This window comes from Melanerpes formicivorus, unplaced genomic scaffold, assembly GCF_026170545.1.
Source record: "Melanerpes formicivorus ecotype bairdi unplaced genomic scaffold, bMelFor1.0.p_v2 SCAF_14, whole genome shotgun sequence".
Taxonomy (NCBI): Eukaryota; Metazoa; Chordata; class Aves; order Piciformes; family Picidae; genus Melanerpes; species Melanerpes formicivorus.
This window is the reverse complement of record NW_027142366.1, coordinates 5,216,507-5,230,492: the sequence shown is the minus strand read 5'-3', so window position 1 is coordinate 5,230,492 and position 13,986 is coordinate 5,216,507. Positions and strand designations below refer to the sequence as shown.

Sequence of the window (13,986 nt, the reverse complement as noted above, 5' to 3'; positions counted from 1 at the left end):
TCTGTGCTGTGATTCCAGAGTAACTGACAGCTGCAGAGCTGCTGTTTGTCGCAAGGGAAGTGCCACGTGCAGAGGGGGCTTTGGTTTTGCAATAAACATGAAATCCCAGGGTTTTCTCAGTGCTTCAGAGATGAGATTCTCTCTGACAGAGCTTTTCAGGAGGGTTTCAGTTGCAAGGCTGGGAAGGAGGATGAATTCAGAAGGAGAGATTTCAAGATGGGACTCAGAAGGGACCTCTGGGACTCCACAGTCCAGTTTCCCCCTTGAAGCAGGACTTCAGGCAGTGCTGCATCCAGTTGGCATTGACTTTTTGTAGGCAAGTCTTAAAACACTTCTTAGAGTGGATGTACCTTCAGAAAGGCAGGGGAGAACCTGAGCTGGATAAGTTTTAGGGGATGGAGAAAGAGACTGTCTTTGGCTGGCTGTTCACCTTCTTTATCATGTCCAGATGAAGCAGGGTCAATGTACAGAAGTGGACAGAAGAAGCTCTTATTAGGGCCATGCTTGACCTTTACAGAGATGTGCACAGATGGGAACGTGCTGGGGAATGAGTTTCTTCCTACCATTATCTTTATAGGCGACCTAAATTGATGTCTGTGATCCAAACACTCCCAGGAGAGAGAGCTCTCTTGTAAGAACCTGTTGAATAGCAAACACTTCACAGTGACACAAGGGAAGGCTGGAGTGGGAGCAAAAGAGCCCTTGTCTCTCCCAGCTGCACTGGGTTGGGTAGACTTAAAAGTAAGAGGTATGAGTGCTGTTGCCGCTGTCATAATGCTTGATGCTTTGTTTCACAGCAGTAGTGGGACATTGTCTCAGGGATGGATTCTGGGAGGTCTTTTGATCCAGCACTGCATCACTTTTTATGACAAAAATAAATGTGAAGTGGTTGTGGAGGACTTTGTCCTTCAGACTGGTAACTGGCTTCATAAGTAAGTCACCAAGTCAGTTTGTGTGGCAGCAATGCGATGCATAATTCAGAAGGGATCTCTGAGTGACCCAGGGGCCATAAGGGCTGCACAGCTGGCACTGTGTTGTGCAAAGCAAGTTGGCTGGGCTGCAGGTGGGGAGTCCTCTCTGTCCCCCTGCATGTCCTAGGCAGAACATGATTATCCTTAGAGGGACCAGTGCCAGTGGGGTTGCGCTGCATGAAGGCAAGCCACAGTCTGGGGCAGGATTTGCATCTCTTTGGAGGGTTTCCTTGGCAAAGGTGGGTACATGAGCTTTGCTAGGGTGCCTGCCATGGCCTCTGCCCGCTCTGGGCCATTGCCAGTCCTTATGGGAGCACTTGCATGTCTGTCAAGCGAGACCTTCCTGTCCAGGTAGCATCACTCTTGCTGGGAAGGAATGAGATGGGCAAAGAGACAGAATACAGAATTAACCAGATTGGAAAAGACCTTTGAGATCATCAAGTCCAACCTATCACCCAACACCACCTAATCAACTAAACCATGGCACTAAGTGCCTCATCCAGTCTCTTTTTAGACACTTCCAGTGATGGTGACTCCACCACCTCCCTGGGCAGCACATTCCAATGGCCAATCTCGCATTCTGTGAAGAACTTCTTCCTAACATCCAGCCCAAACCTCCTCTGGCATTACTTGAGACTGTGTCTTCTTGTTCTGGTGCTGGTTGCCTGGGAGAAGAGACCAACCCCCACCTGGCTACAATCTCCCTTCAGGTAGCTGTAGAGAGCAATAACGTCTCCCCTGAGCCTCCTCTTCTCCAGGCTAAGCAACCCCAGCTCTCTCAGCCTCTCCTCACAGGGCTGTGCTCCAAACCCCTCCCCAGCTTTGTTGCCATTCTCTGGACCTCAGAGGCAGTGTGGCTGTGATTTGGAGAAACTTGTAAGAGGTTTGATCTCAGCTTAGGAAAACCTTCCTTTCCCTCTCTTGTGTGCTAGTGTTGACATTCAGTTTATTTTCCCTGCTCTGCTGATGGAAGTCCAAGTGCCACACAACTGCAGAGATCCTGACACTGGGGAGCAGCAGCCAGCACACACCATTTCTCTGGATAAAGAGATCCATCCAAACAGTTCCTTTATGTCATGCTCTAATTTTGACACTGTTGGTTTATTTTTGGGTTTGGCTGCTTCTTGGTTTTGTTTTTTCTTGTATTTACTTTCTTTCCCCCCGTTCTTAAAACTTCCCTTTCAGGGCTTAGCAGCTTAACCACTTCAAAATCATGCCAAGAGGAAATGTAGCATACGGTTTGCTCCCTGAACATTGTGCTGATCACTCAAATGTATTCTGGATTTGCAGAAAAGCTGCAAAAAAGCTGGGCTGAAAGAGGGGGTGAGCATTAGTGTGGTGAGGGGGAGGAGGAGCCAGGTCTTTATGTGCTTGGGAAAGATCTGGGTAAGCAAACAAAATGCTCCTTCTCACCACCTTGCTCTACTGCATCTCAGATTGGAGTGGCCAACAGCAGTAGTGGTGGGCAGGTGGATGGCTGGATGGGTGCTGAAGCACAGATCTCGCTCCTGAGGTTGGTACAGTCTTTAAACATGGCTCTTGATCCTGATTGTTGGTCCCTGATATCTCTGCTGCCAGATTCCCCTCTGGATTTCAGTAGCTCCCTCAGTCTCTTGGGCCTCCCTCCCTTTTCCACAGGAAAGGGATTATAGCACCAAAAATAGCCTGTTTTCCAAGGAGGGGCTCTTTGTGACTCTCTTCTCTCTGTTCCTCCAAGTGAAGTACAAAGGCAATATGATTCACCATCAATGTTGATGTGCCGGAGCCAGCAGGAAAACCTTGCTGCTGGCCTGCAAAGGCTGCTTTGTACTTGCACCCTTTTGACTCCCTGGTTTTCTGCTGCCTGCTCTGCTTGTCCTGCTGAGATGCTGGAAGATTCAAGTCAGAAATGGCCCTGCACCTGGTCTCCTCTGGTGCTGATGAAGCACCTCTGAAGAGAGCAGATGCTGTTTCTAGGTGGCAAGATGAGTGTTATCTGGCCATAGGGACAGTCCTGTCTTATGAAAACTCCTTTGTGAAGGGTTTGTTGTGACTTTTGACTCATGCTCCCCTGAGACTAAAGGAGCACTTCTGGAAATGCAGACTTTCCCTGGGTGCTAAAATGTGTTGCCAGTATCTAGTGATTTCTGGGACAGGCCACTGTGCTCTTGGGGTGATGATATGGGTACAACTTGGTGTTGCAGACCTGGGAGGCTAGTGAAAGTCCTCTTCTTCTGAAGACAAGGCTAATGGAGAGGTATTTTTTCTGCCATTTCTGGCTTGTCATGGTCATTCTAATCAAGACCTTTGAGGTTCCTCGCTAGTTGCAGAAGATGCCCACGGCCTTGAGCTGGGCTCTGGATCACGGCAGCCACTGTTGGAGATGCTCTGAGCTGGAATTTGTTCTTTCATTAGATGTCTCAGGCTTGCTGGCTGAAGTGAGGGACAGCTGATGGTTATTAATAGCTTTACAATTAATAATGCTCCCTATAACATTTAATCTTTCATTAATAATAAATGTAACACATGCTGTGTTGTATCTAGACTGAGAAAAGCTGTGGTTCCCACAGTGCCACAGCTTGGGCAGCTGGGAACTCCATGTCAGCATGAGCAAGGGCTTCCCAGAATCAGGCCCATTTGGCAGAGGCTGTGGGGAAGGGCTCAGTTTGATTTCCACAAGTCTTAGCTGCCTTAAATCCTGGTGCAGGGGACGGGCAGGATCCTGTGCCCTGCCAGTGCCGTGTGCCTTTGAAGCGGCTCCAAGTCCCTGCTTGCATCACAGACCAAGAGCTGAATGTGGCCCCGTGATTGATTTATAATATTCCTAGGGGGAAGGGGAGGGCATGTGAAGGTCTCTGGGCTGCAGGCAGAGGTAAAGAGAGTGGTGTGGATAGAAACCACAGAGCGGTGGTGCCAGTAGTGGATGTGAAGTAAAGAGATTGGGTGGGTATGCTAACTGCTTGGCAAACCTCTGGCTTCTTGGGGTGCAGGAGAAGGACTCCTCAATTTGTCTCTTTGCCTCTCCCAAGTAAATCCCTGATGGCTGATGAGGCTGGCACGTGCAGGAGAGCCTTGGCTTGATGCTTCAGTGGATGGTCTCCAGCTGATGAGCCGGTCTGCTCAGAGCTGGGAGGTGGGGACCATTGAGGAAGATGGGGGACAAAATGTCTCGCCATGATCTGCAAGGAACAGTGATGAAAAGTACTTTCTAGCCTTTGTATTGTAGGAATTCCCCCCTCTCTCTTTTTCAACTAATAACCATCGAGGGAAGAGTCTTTCCTGGCTGGTAGGGGAACAAAACTGCAGAACCCCCTTGCAGTCATGCTGTTGGAGAGTGTCCGACACCACTTGAGTCGTTTTCCCACTATTTGGGTGAATAAGTTAAGACAATAAGAAGAGCTGCTGAGATAGTTGGCAGCGAAATGAATCCCCTGGGAGAACAGGGCAGCGTTGTTTATCAGTGGGGAGCTGCCTGTGCATGAGGGGTCAGTCTTGCAGTTATGTGGAGAGAAGGGAGACAAACGCTCTCTGTTCTAGCAGCGGATTCGTTGCAAGGAGATCTGCCAAGGATCATTAGTGCCACAGCCATCATTCTCTCTTCCTCACATTTTTACTCTTTCTCTCTTTTCCTCTTTTTTTTTTTTTCTTTTTTAATGCAAAAAAATAATGGCTGGTTCCTGTTAGATCAGATACAGACCAAATAACAGCAGAATCACAAAGATTGAGGTCTGCAAGACTAAATTTGAAAGGGAGGAGTAATGATAGCTTTGGCCCTGCCTGCCGCTCCACCAGCCCGAGGGATAAATGACCGTATGCAGATAAGCAGGGCAAAAATACAAGGGATGCTCAGGAAGAGATGGCAAGAAAAATAGGAACTAATCAGCAGATTCAACCACTGTAATAATGCAGTAAACATGGAAAATTACATTATATTAGCTCCTCTGGTTCTCATTATATATATTAGCCACAAAGTCGTCGATAGGCAATTCGCCGTGAAGATGCAGCGCTGCAGACATCGGCGCTCCCCCCTCCCAGGGGGAGGCACTGGTGATGCTAAAGGGGAAAGTTGCCTTTCCAGCTGCGTAGGGGAGGAAGAAGTGGCTCAAGTCGAGCTGGAGAAATGCTCACAGCTCTCTGAGCTCTCAGGAAAAGGACGGCCGGTCTGTTTGTCCCCAGCGCCCGGGCAGCAGTACGTGCTGAGGCATGGCTGCGTTGCAACCCTGGGATATTCCTCTGGCATGGGAGAAATTGGTCTGCTGCAGATTTCCTTTGATACTATAGATACACATGTATGTTGTGGGTTTGCTTTTGGGGTGGTTTGTTGTTTTTCCTCTTCGTTTTGGTGCTGTTTTTTCCCTTCCTGGTGAACTTGATTTCCATTATGCTCGCTTTCTTCCAAGGAATGACAAGTATCCGCTGCAGCCTTTCCCCTCGAGTTCAAGCAACACCAGCATGTCACATTCTTTGCAAATTAGCTGCATCTCTCTCTGGCTCTCAGTTTTAAAGCAGGGACTGCTTGGTCCAAGGTCCTTCCCCCACATATCCATTTAAGCCATGTAATGATTCTGCCTCTCTCATGCACAGAAGATGAAAGAATAGCTGCGATTTATTTGTAAAGCTTTGAACACCAAACACGGTCAGTCATGGGGGTGGGGGGAAAGAAAAGATTAACAACAAAAAAGGAGAAAGCTCTGATAATGCAAAGCTGGAAGAGAAGCAGCCCTGCACTTCACAGTAAAATCTGTCTTCTTTGCACTTTGGTTTTTTATTAACAGCTCCAACTATGGTCGGTGCAGAGATCTGCCTGCAACACAGGACGCTGGAAAATCACTGAGAGACAGCAATGTCCTCCCTGCTGCTTGGAGAGAAAGGAAGGATGCACCTTCAGGTACGGACTGGGAGATACTGGTGTATACTGGTTCGTCCTCTGCTCCCCTTTTGTGTCCCTCTAAACCTGCTTGTTGCATTGACTGGCTGGAGGGAACAAGGTGTTTGCAAGAGGGGAAGCTTCAGAAGTGATGCTCTAAACTTCTCAAGACACTGATAAGTTGTCTGCCTGGGACTTGCTGTGCACCCAAGCAAGCAGCTCTGGGCTCTGCAGGCTCTATCTGCTCTGCCTGGCCAGGCAAAGGTGGTTAACGGTGGCAGTTTGTCCTGCATTTGCTGTCGGTCTTAAGTCTACCTCTGTGGAATTTCATTGTCCAGGTCCTGTCGATGATTCCAGCAGTGAGCAGCACTGGGTGCTCCCGCAGCTGGGCTGAGGCAGCTCCCCCTCCCTGCAGCAGCATTGGGAAGCAGAGCACACGCTCTGCCATCACCCCCTCCCTGGGTCAGGCTGAACATCGCAGCTGAAATCGCTGCTTCTTCAGTGCCGTGGCGGCTTCCTAGAGATTGCACGAAGGGCTGAGAGGGATGAAGCTGGGCTGGCAGCAGCTGCTGAGCAGCCTTTTTACTGTAGGAGCAGAGCTAGGCACTGCTCCGAGGCTTTCTTAATCCAGCCTCAATCCATGCACTTCAAACAGGAGCCTTGTTCTAGGCACTTGAGTCAAGCACCTCCTGTGCCTGTAAGGGCCAGCAACAAGCCAAAAGCTACTTTTACTTTGCTTTGAAGGGAAAGAGGATTGCTGCCCCCTGAGCAGGGGAGGATGGAGGGGAGCAGTGGCTCCCAGGTCAGGGAAAGGGATGACTTTCTAAACGTGAGTTTTCTGACAGTTGTCTGACACTTTGGGCTCAACCCTGACAAACCACTCTGAAATACTGGCCCAGCACAGCAATTGGATTATAGCCATCACACCCATCTCCCTGGGGAATAAAAAGAGAGTCTCCAGCCACCAGAGATCAGTTTAAAACAACCACAGAGATCAGTTTACAACGTGCCAGCCGTCTGCGTGCAAGATGATGTGCTCTCCTAAATATGTGGTCCTGGAACAAGAGGGGACCTAAGAACTACTTAATTCTTGGCAACTGATCAGCACTACCGTGTTGCAGGTTGGGGTTTCTCATTTGTCTGGGTTGGTTGCTTGCTTGTTTCATCTCCTGAGCAAGTAGTTTGAGGCAATGAAGTGAATTAGCCTGCCTGTCATCTCGGTGTTTACAAATGCATGCCCAGTGGGGCTCGCTGCTTTCAGTAAAGCCCTTTCTTTTCACGGTGTCTGTCACTCCAGTTTGCCGTTTACCCATTGCCACACTTGCATTTACTTCCTGCTGTGACCGTTTGGGACTTGCAGTGGACAGATTGTTCTTCCTGGGACTGACTTTCACCTGAGGTCTCTAAGAAGAGGGCTGTGTGTGAGTGTGGGGATCCCCAGCACGTAATGTGGGCTGCAAGGGAAACCTGTGGTGGGACCTGATGTCCTGACATCTGTATTGGAGCACAGCCAAGCTGGCAGGTAAATGGGATGGAGTGAGATGTACTGGAAGTGAGAAAGGAGCTGCAGATTTCATTGCTTGCATAGGTCTTTGTTTCATGGGTGTGTTGGCCAGCACCAAGGGTTCCTCATCTGTTGGAAAGGCAGGATATCTTGGAGAACCAGCTTAGATCAAGTTGTGACTGCTGAGAGCTCTTGGAGTGGTGTTGGGTCCTGCCTGGATCTGGATTAGTTGTGCAGGTACTTTTATACCTATAAAGAAATAAGCAGGCAAAGTGGGAGATAGGCTTTAGAAGGAGGTGGATGACCAAGCTGCTCTCCTGGTGCAGAGTAACCGCTGTGCTGAGCTTTCAGCTAGTTTTCCAGCTTTCTGCCTCTTCTCCCTTGGTCATGGTGCTTCATCAGCATGCATTTCACCATGGCAAACTCTTTTCAGATCTCTTCTTTAGCCAGGACTGGTTTATCTTTTCCCCTGTAGCTTCCCCTGCACTGAAATGTACCAGGACAAGCCTCAAAGCCCACCACCACATGCCAAGAAATGCTATGAAGGTGGGGTTTGCTCCCTACAACCTGCCATTCCCATCCTGCCTCTTTTTGGGAGAGCTCCAGCATCCTTCCAGGATATGCAGGAGCTGCTTTCTCACCCCTTCCCATCCCATATCTGACCTCTCATGCTGTGGCACCTCTGCCTGTGCCTCTGTCACCTTGGTCACCTCTGAGCTAGCGCAGGGAAACATCGAATGGTGCTGCACATTCAACAGCTCGCTCCTCTAGAGCAAGGCGAGGGCTGAGCATAACACCTTTTAATGCTCCTTCTCCTAATTATCTTCTTAATTACTCAATGAAACGCCCAATAAAACAACTCACTGTCATTTCTGGTTTATCGTCTGCCTTTTGCAGTTTACTTAGGAGCGTCGGCTCCACTCTGTCAGGAGGGAACACTTTCCCATAGATCATGCTTACACAATGGCTTTATGTGCCTGTCCTGTGTTTCCTCCTCCTTTTCCACGACAGTTTGCTAATTCCCAGAGACACTGGTGGCTGGGAAGCAGCGTCTCCCTTGCTGCCCATCCCCGCCGTGGTGGAGTCCCAGTGCCGAGTTTGTGTCGTCCCCATGGCAACAGCCTGTGATGTCACTAGAGGGGATTACAACTTTGAGAGGCATCCAGGCACAGGCAGCGGGGCTGGGACTCTGGGGCTCTCACATGTCTTTAAATAGAGAGGAATTACACAGGGAAGTCTTTAAGAATGCTTTAGATTTCCCTTTTTTATCCCTGGAAGGAGGGAGGGGTGGTGACCAGAGGGCTGCCACCAGCAGTCCCTTTCCCTTGGGCTTTGCTGCAGCGCATCATAGCATTGTTAGGGTTGGAAGGGACCTCAAGGATCATCTAGTTCCAACCCCCCTGCCATGGGCAGGGACACCCCACACCAGACCAGGTTGCTCAAAGCCACATCCAGCCTGGATCAGTGGCCCTGATGTGGGATTTCACTGCCAAGGCCTGGTGCGTTGGGCATCTCCATGATGTCCCTGTGGGATGTGGGGTTTCCCCACTCTTCCTGTCTCTGCACTTCTTGGTGATGCCATGAACCTAATGCAGACCCAGGGGCCACAGCCCCCAGCCAAAACTTTGCCCTCAGCCTAAGCTACTGTCTCCATTGGCTTTCTCCTGTGCTTTTTGTCTAACACTCATAGTATTAGCATAATAAGATGCTGTTCTTGCACAGACAATGAGGGAGGAAGGTTCATGGGCATACCTCTCCAGCAACAGGAAAACCACACAATAGCAACACTTTGTCCTCCACGTGGGAGCCAATCCAGCTCAGACAGACTCAAACCGTGCCAGGCATGGAAACCGACAGCCCCAAAACTTACCTGGGGGAAGCCACCTGCCTAATGTTTAGGTGCCTTGTTTAACCAGCAGAGGCAAAGCAAGCAGGTTTGAGGAATTAGTCTTTTCATTTCAGTTTTTCTAAGGTAGGAATAAACCTGATATTTCAAAGGCCACCGTGTCTCAGCTGAGCGGTGGTGGGGGAAAAGCAGGCGCCACGGAACATACTGTCCTGTCTCCCCGCTTCTCAGATCATAACTTCTGAGCTGGCTTCAATAGAAATAAATGTTCAGTAGTTCCAGTGGTGGCCTTTGGAAATGGAGCTAATGGAACAAGACCAAAAAATCGTTACAACGTTTTGACAAGTGCTTAAATATTTAATGCTCGGCACGGCGCAGCCCGTTGCGGGGAGGTGGCAGCGCACCTGCAGGAAGCCGTGCCCTTCGTTAGCGGGAGATGGAGGAGTCCTGTGGCCCCGGGAAATTCAGGCAATGCTCTTTGAGCTGTGCATTAGTAAACAAGCCAAGGGTGGCTACAGCTCTGGCAGCCCCGTGCTGTGCAGAAGGCAAAGGGCTAGGTGGCATTTCCTGCGCCGGGGGACCCGTGGAGAAAGAGGAGGATGACTGGTTCTTGGAGAGAGGCAGCAGAGGAGAACACGTAACATTACCCTGAGCTGAGACGGGGGAGGTGGAGGCTGCAGTGATTAAATAGGATCTGCTGAAATCCTTCCAAAGCAGGCTTAAGAATTAAGAGCCATCAATGTCACATTGAGGGTCACTCACTGCAGGACACCTCCGGCCGGTGCCTGGCTTCCCCCTGTGCCTCTGTTCAGCCCCAGCCGAGTGTGAGGAAAAGCCACTTTGGTTTTGGAGCCCCACTTGGCCTTTCCCCTCTGCCCCAGAACAGTGAAACTCAGCGAGGAGAACCTCTAAAAAGCGAACTTGTCTGGAGGGGAAGGATTGGACTGTGCATGCTGAGATTTGCTTTGAATTTGGATGTCATCAGGGGAAGGTGGTGCGGAAAAAGGGCAGTGAGCACACAGGCTGAGTTCACATCACCTTCATGCAGAGGGCTGATGGTTGTTCCCCTGTCAGCAACAGCAACGGAGACTCCCCTGAAGAGGTGTCAGCCAGCAGTCCTTGTGTGGTGGCGGTGGTGTGGTTTGCTTGCTCAGATCCTTACACCCGCAGGGCTCATGGTGTAGCTCCATGATGGGCACACTGGCCATGCTCTGCCTCCCTCAGGGCTGTATCCAGTCCTGGAAGTGACAAACCTCTCTCTGATCTGGGATTCCCACTGGAGAAGGCTTTTTGCTTGGTTTGTTTAGGTTTTCTTCCCCTCTGCCATTCACCCTATTTTCCGGAGCCTGGAATGACTGGTCACAGCAGGGAGATTTTCACACATCATTAGAGCCAAGTGTCCGACTCTTCACAACCATCAACCCCAATGAGAGCGATTTAAAAAGCAGAACTCCCTTTAATCGTTCAGGGACGCTCAGATTTGTTAGTGTGAAGCAAGTGCTCCAACATGCATGGGAGAAGCAGGTGCTGAGAAGAGACTCATGGTATTAAAAAGCAGCAGCTCCTCATGTGTGCATCAGCGCTGGGGCAGACGTGGAGGGTGAGGTCCTTCACCAACTGTCTCTTTTAATTTCCTCCATGGTTGACTAGAGGTGGCTACAGGTCCCTGTCTGCCTGAGCAGAGCCTGGAAAAGGGCAGCTGAGACCTCATGCAAGAGGTGATGTATGGAAGAGTTCATAATCAGGGGAAAGCCTCAGCCCCAGCGTTTCTGGCTCATGAGGTGGAAGCATCCCTCTGTACGAGGACCTGAGCATTGGAGGTGTCTGAAGGAATTGTGGGTGCTGCAGTTTCACGAATCTCCCCAGAGCAAAGGAGTTGCCTGCAGTCTTGGAGCTGTGCTTCACCCCTCGCTGTGTCAAGTCAGCAACTCTGACTCTCGGGGGAGGTCTAATAGCAGCCTCCCAGTACCTGAAGGGGGCCTGCAAGAAGGAAGAGGCTACAAACAAAAAAGCCCAACGCTGCAGCATCGTACCAATGGTCAGAGGGCTCAAAACCATTCAATTCCTGGCAAAGGTGGTTATCAGCTAGCTCTTAGAGTCAGGCTGGTGTCATAGTAGTGTCATAACAGTATCATAGTATCAGTCAGGGTTGGAAGGGACCGCAAGGATCATCTAGTTCCAACCCCCCTGCCATGGGCAGGGACACCCCACACTAGATCAGGCTGGACAGAGCCTTGTCCAGCCTGGTCTTAAACACCTCCAGGGATGGTGCCCCAACCACCTCCCTGGACAACCCATTCCAGGGCTTCACCACTCTCATGGGGAAGAACTTCCTCCTCATCTCCAGCCTGAATCTCCCCAGCTCCAGCTTCATTCCATTCCCCCTAGTCCTATTACTACCTGAGATCCTGAGAAGTCCCTCCCCAGCCTTCTTGTAGCCCCCTTCAGATACTGGAAGGCCACAATAAGGTCACCTGGGAGCCTTCTTTTCTCCAGACTGAACAGCCCCAACTCCCTCAGTCTGTCCCCATAGGAGAGGTGCTCCAGCCCTCTGCTCATCCTTGTGGCCCTTCTCTGGACATGGTCCAGCACGACCATGCATGCAGAGACTCCTGTCCTGTGCAGACAACCAAGTGGTGCTCCAGAGAGTCAGTGACTTGCAGACACAGTTCTGTCCCACAGATCCCTGAGACCAGCAGCAGTGCAGGCAAAGGCTGGGAGAAATTTTGCTATTGACTTCTGAAAAGCAGGAAATTCGTGCTTGTGAAGCAATCAGGTTGGCATTCTGCCCTTACTGCTGCAAATTAAGGGTTGATAGAACTGAAGGCAATGGTGTAAGAAACAGCCAAGACATCCTTCTGGACTTTGATTTGATCTCTGCCTTTCATGGTCTTCCCTTTGTTCCCTTGCTCATTGGTTTTAGAAGCAAGCCTTTGATAGGAGGTGGCAAAATCTCACTTAAGCACTTGTTCTGGCAACAAACATTTGCCTTTTGGAGCTGCCCTCATCTCTTGGGTAAACACAAAGTTATCATCTTTGACTGGAACTGATCCTCTGGAGCCATGTTATTCCACTGGGGAGAGGTATTCTCACTGATTCTCCATGTGGATTATTTTTGTGACTGACTGTAATAGTTTCTTTGGCAGTATTAGGGCTTATTATGTCAGGATTTATTTTGGCATGAAGTGATTCGACATGCTGTAGCCCTGCACCTTTCCTTTGAGTGCTGAAATCCAAGAGGCCATCTCCTGCTTCTTCCACAGGCAGGATGGAAGCAACTTCTCTGCAGCCAGACCCATCCCCCGAGGTCAGCTTTCCCCAGTTGCTTCCTAACTGCTAAAGGAGCAAATTTAATGGAACAAATTTCCTGCACAAGATGTATAAAACCCATCTAGGTGAAAAATCTGTGTAGTAAAGCCTCCTAGGAAGAAGAGGAGAGGACCACAAAAGAGAGATTGCACCTTCAGAGGAGCAGTGCAGGCACTGGGAGCTCCCTGGCATTAGAGGGGTTAGAAGCAGAAAATGCAAGTGAGGATTAAATGTGGATTATACTGCAGTGATGCTGCAACATCAGCAGTGCTGAGACATCAAACACTGGGCTTAATTTCCTTAGGAGAAGAACTGCTGGACCCAAAGTAGTCCCAGACATTGCTCTTAAGGTATTGCTCGTGATGAGGTGGTGAGGCAACAAGTATATTAGCTAAGGTAATGTGTTGGGGCACCTGGTACCCCTGGGAAACTTTGGTGATTTAAAGTGGTGGACTTGCTCCTCAAAGCCACATGTGATGCAGGATTTTGGCAACCACTCCTCCATCAAACACTCCTCATGGTACCTCAGATATCAGAAGAAAAGGTTTACTTCAATGCTCTTCAGTACCAAGTGGAAAGTAATTGGTAATACTGGTTTTAAATTGGTTGGCATTCTCCTGGCTCTGTTAATGTCATTGAAGTCACTCAGGACCTTTGGTTTGTGGTGCTCCTGTCTTGCTGGGATTGAGAAAGGATTCAGTTCATGGGGTTTGGTCTATTTTCAGCCCAGACAAAGGCTTATGTGGAGGAGCAGCTCTGGGCAGTACAGTAAGCCAGTCTTAAGGCTTTCTTGGTTTTGCAGTCTCAGCTGGTCACCTTCAAATGGCAAGCACCACTCCAGGTCAAGCTTTGCCAGGCAGAGGTGGGTGATAGGGATGGATGGACTATGTCACATGGATTGGGGTGGTAGAAACATGGAAATAAGAAATTTACTTGCCCCTAAATCCTGCCATGCTAACACAGTGCCACAGGCAACTCATCTCTTCAACCTAAACCTTTAGAATAAACCAAACCAGGTTGGAAGAGACCTTCAAGATCATCGCGTCCAACCCATCAACCAGCCAGGCAGAGAGGGACCTGGGGGTGCTGGTTGATGGTAGACTGAACATGAGCCTGCAGTGTGCCCAGGCAGCCAAGAGGGCCAATGGCATCCTGGCCTACATTAAGAACAGTGTGGCCAGCAGGAGCAGGGAGGTCATTCTGCCCCTGTACACTGCACTGCTTAGGCCACACCTCGAGTACTGTGTCCAGTTCTGGGCCCCTCAGTTTAGGAAGGAGGTTGACTTGCTGGAACGAGTCCAGAGAAGGGCAACGAAGTTAGTGAGGGGCTTGGAACACAGCCCTATGAGGAGAGGCTGAGGGAGCTGGGGCTGCTTAGCCTGGAGAGGAGGAGACTCAGGGGTGACCTTATTGCTCTCTACAACTACCTGAAGGGGGGGTTGTAAACAGGCAGAGGTTGGTCTCTTCTCCCAGGCAGCCAGCACCAGAACAAGAGGACACAGTCTCAGGC

The 13,986-nt window shown here is 50.0% G+C and overlaps 1 protein-coding gene across 2 annotated transcripts in view; it reads left to right on the top strand.

Annotated features, from left to right (window-relative positions):
- Window positions 1–13,986, top strand: part of ELFN1 (extracellular leucine rich repeat and fibronectin type III domain containing 1) — a 125,557-nt gene that overhangs the window by 18,179 nt on the left and 93,392 nt on the right. For both annotated transcript variants that reach the window (XM_068146672.1, XM_068146671.1), the window contains exon 2: window positions 5,726–5,838. The gene's annotated coding sequence lies outside the window, so the exon portion shown is untranslated. The remainder of the gene's footprint in view (window positions 1–5,725; window positions 5,839–13,986) is intronic.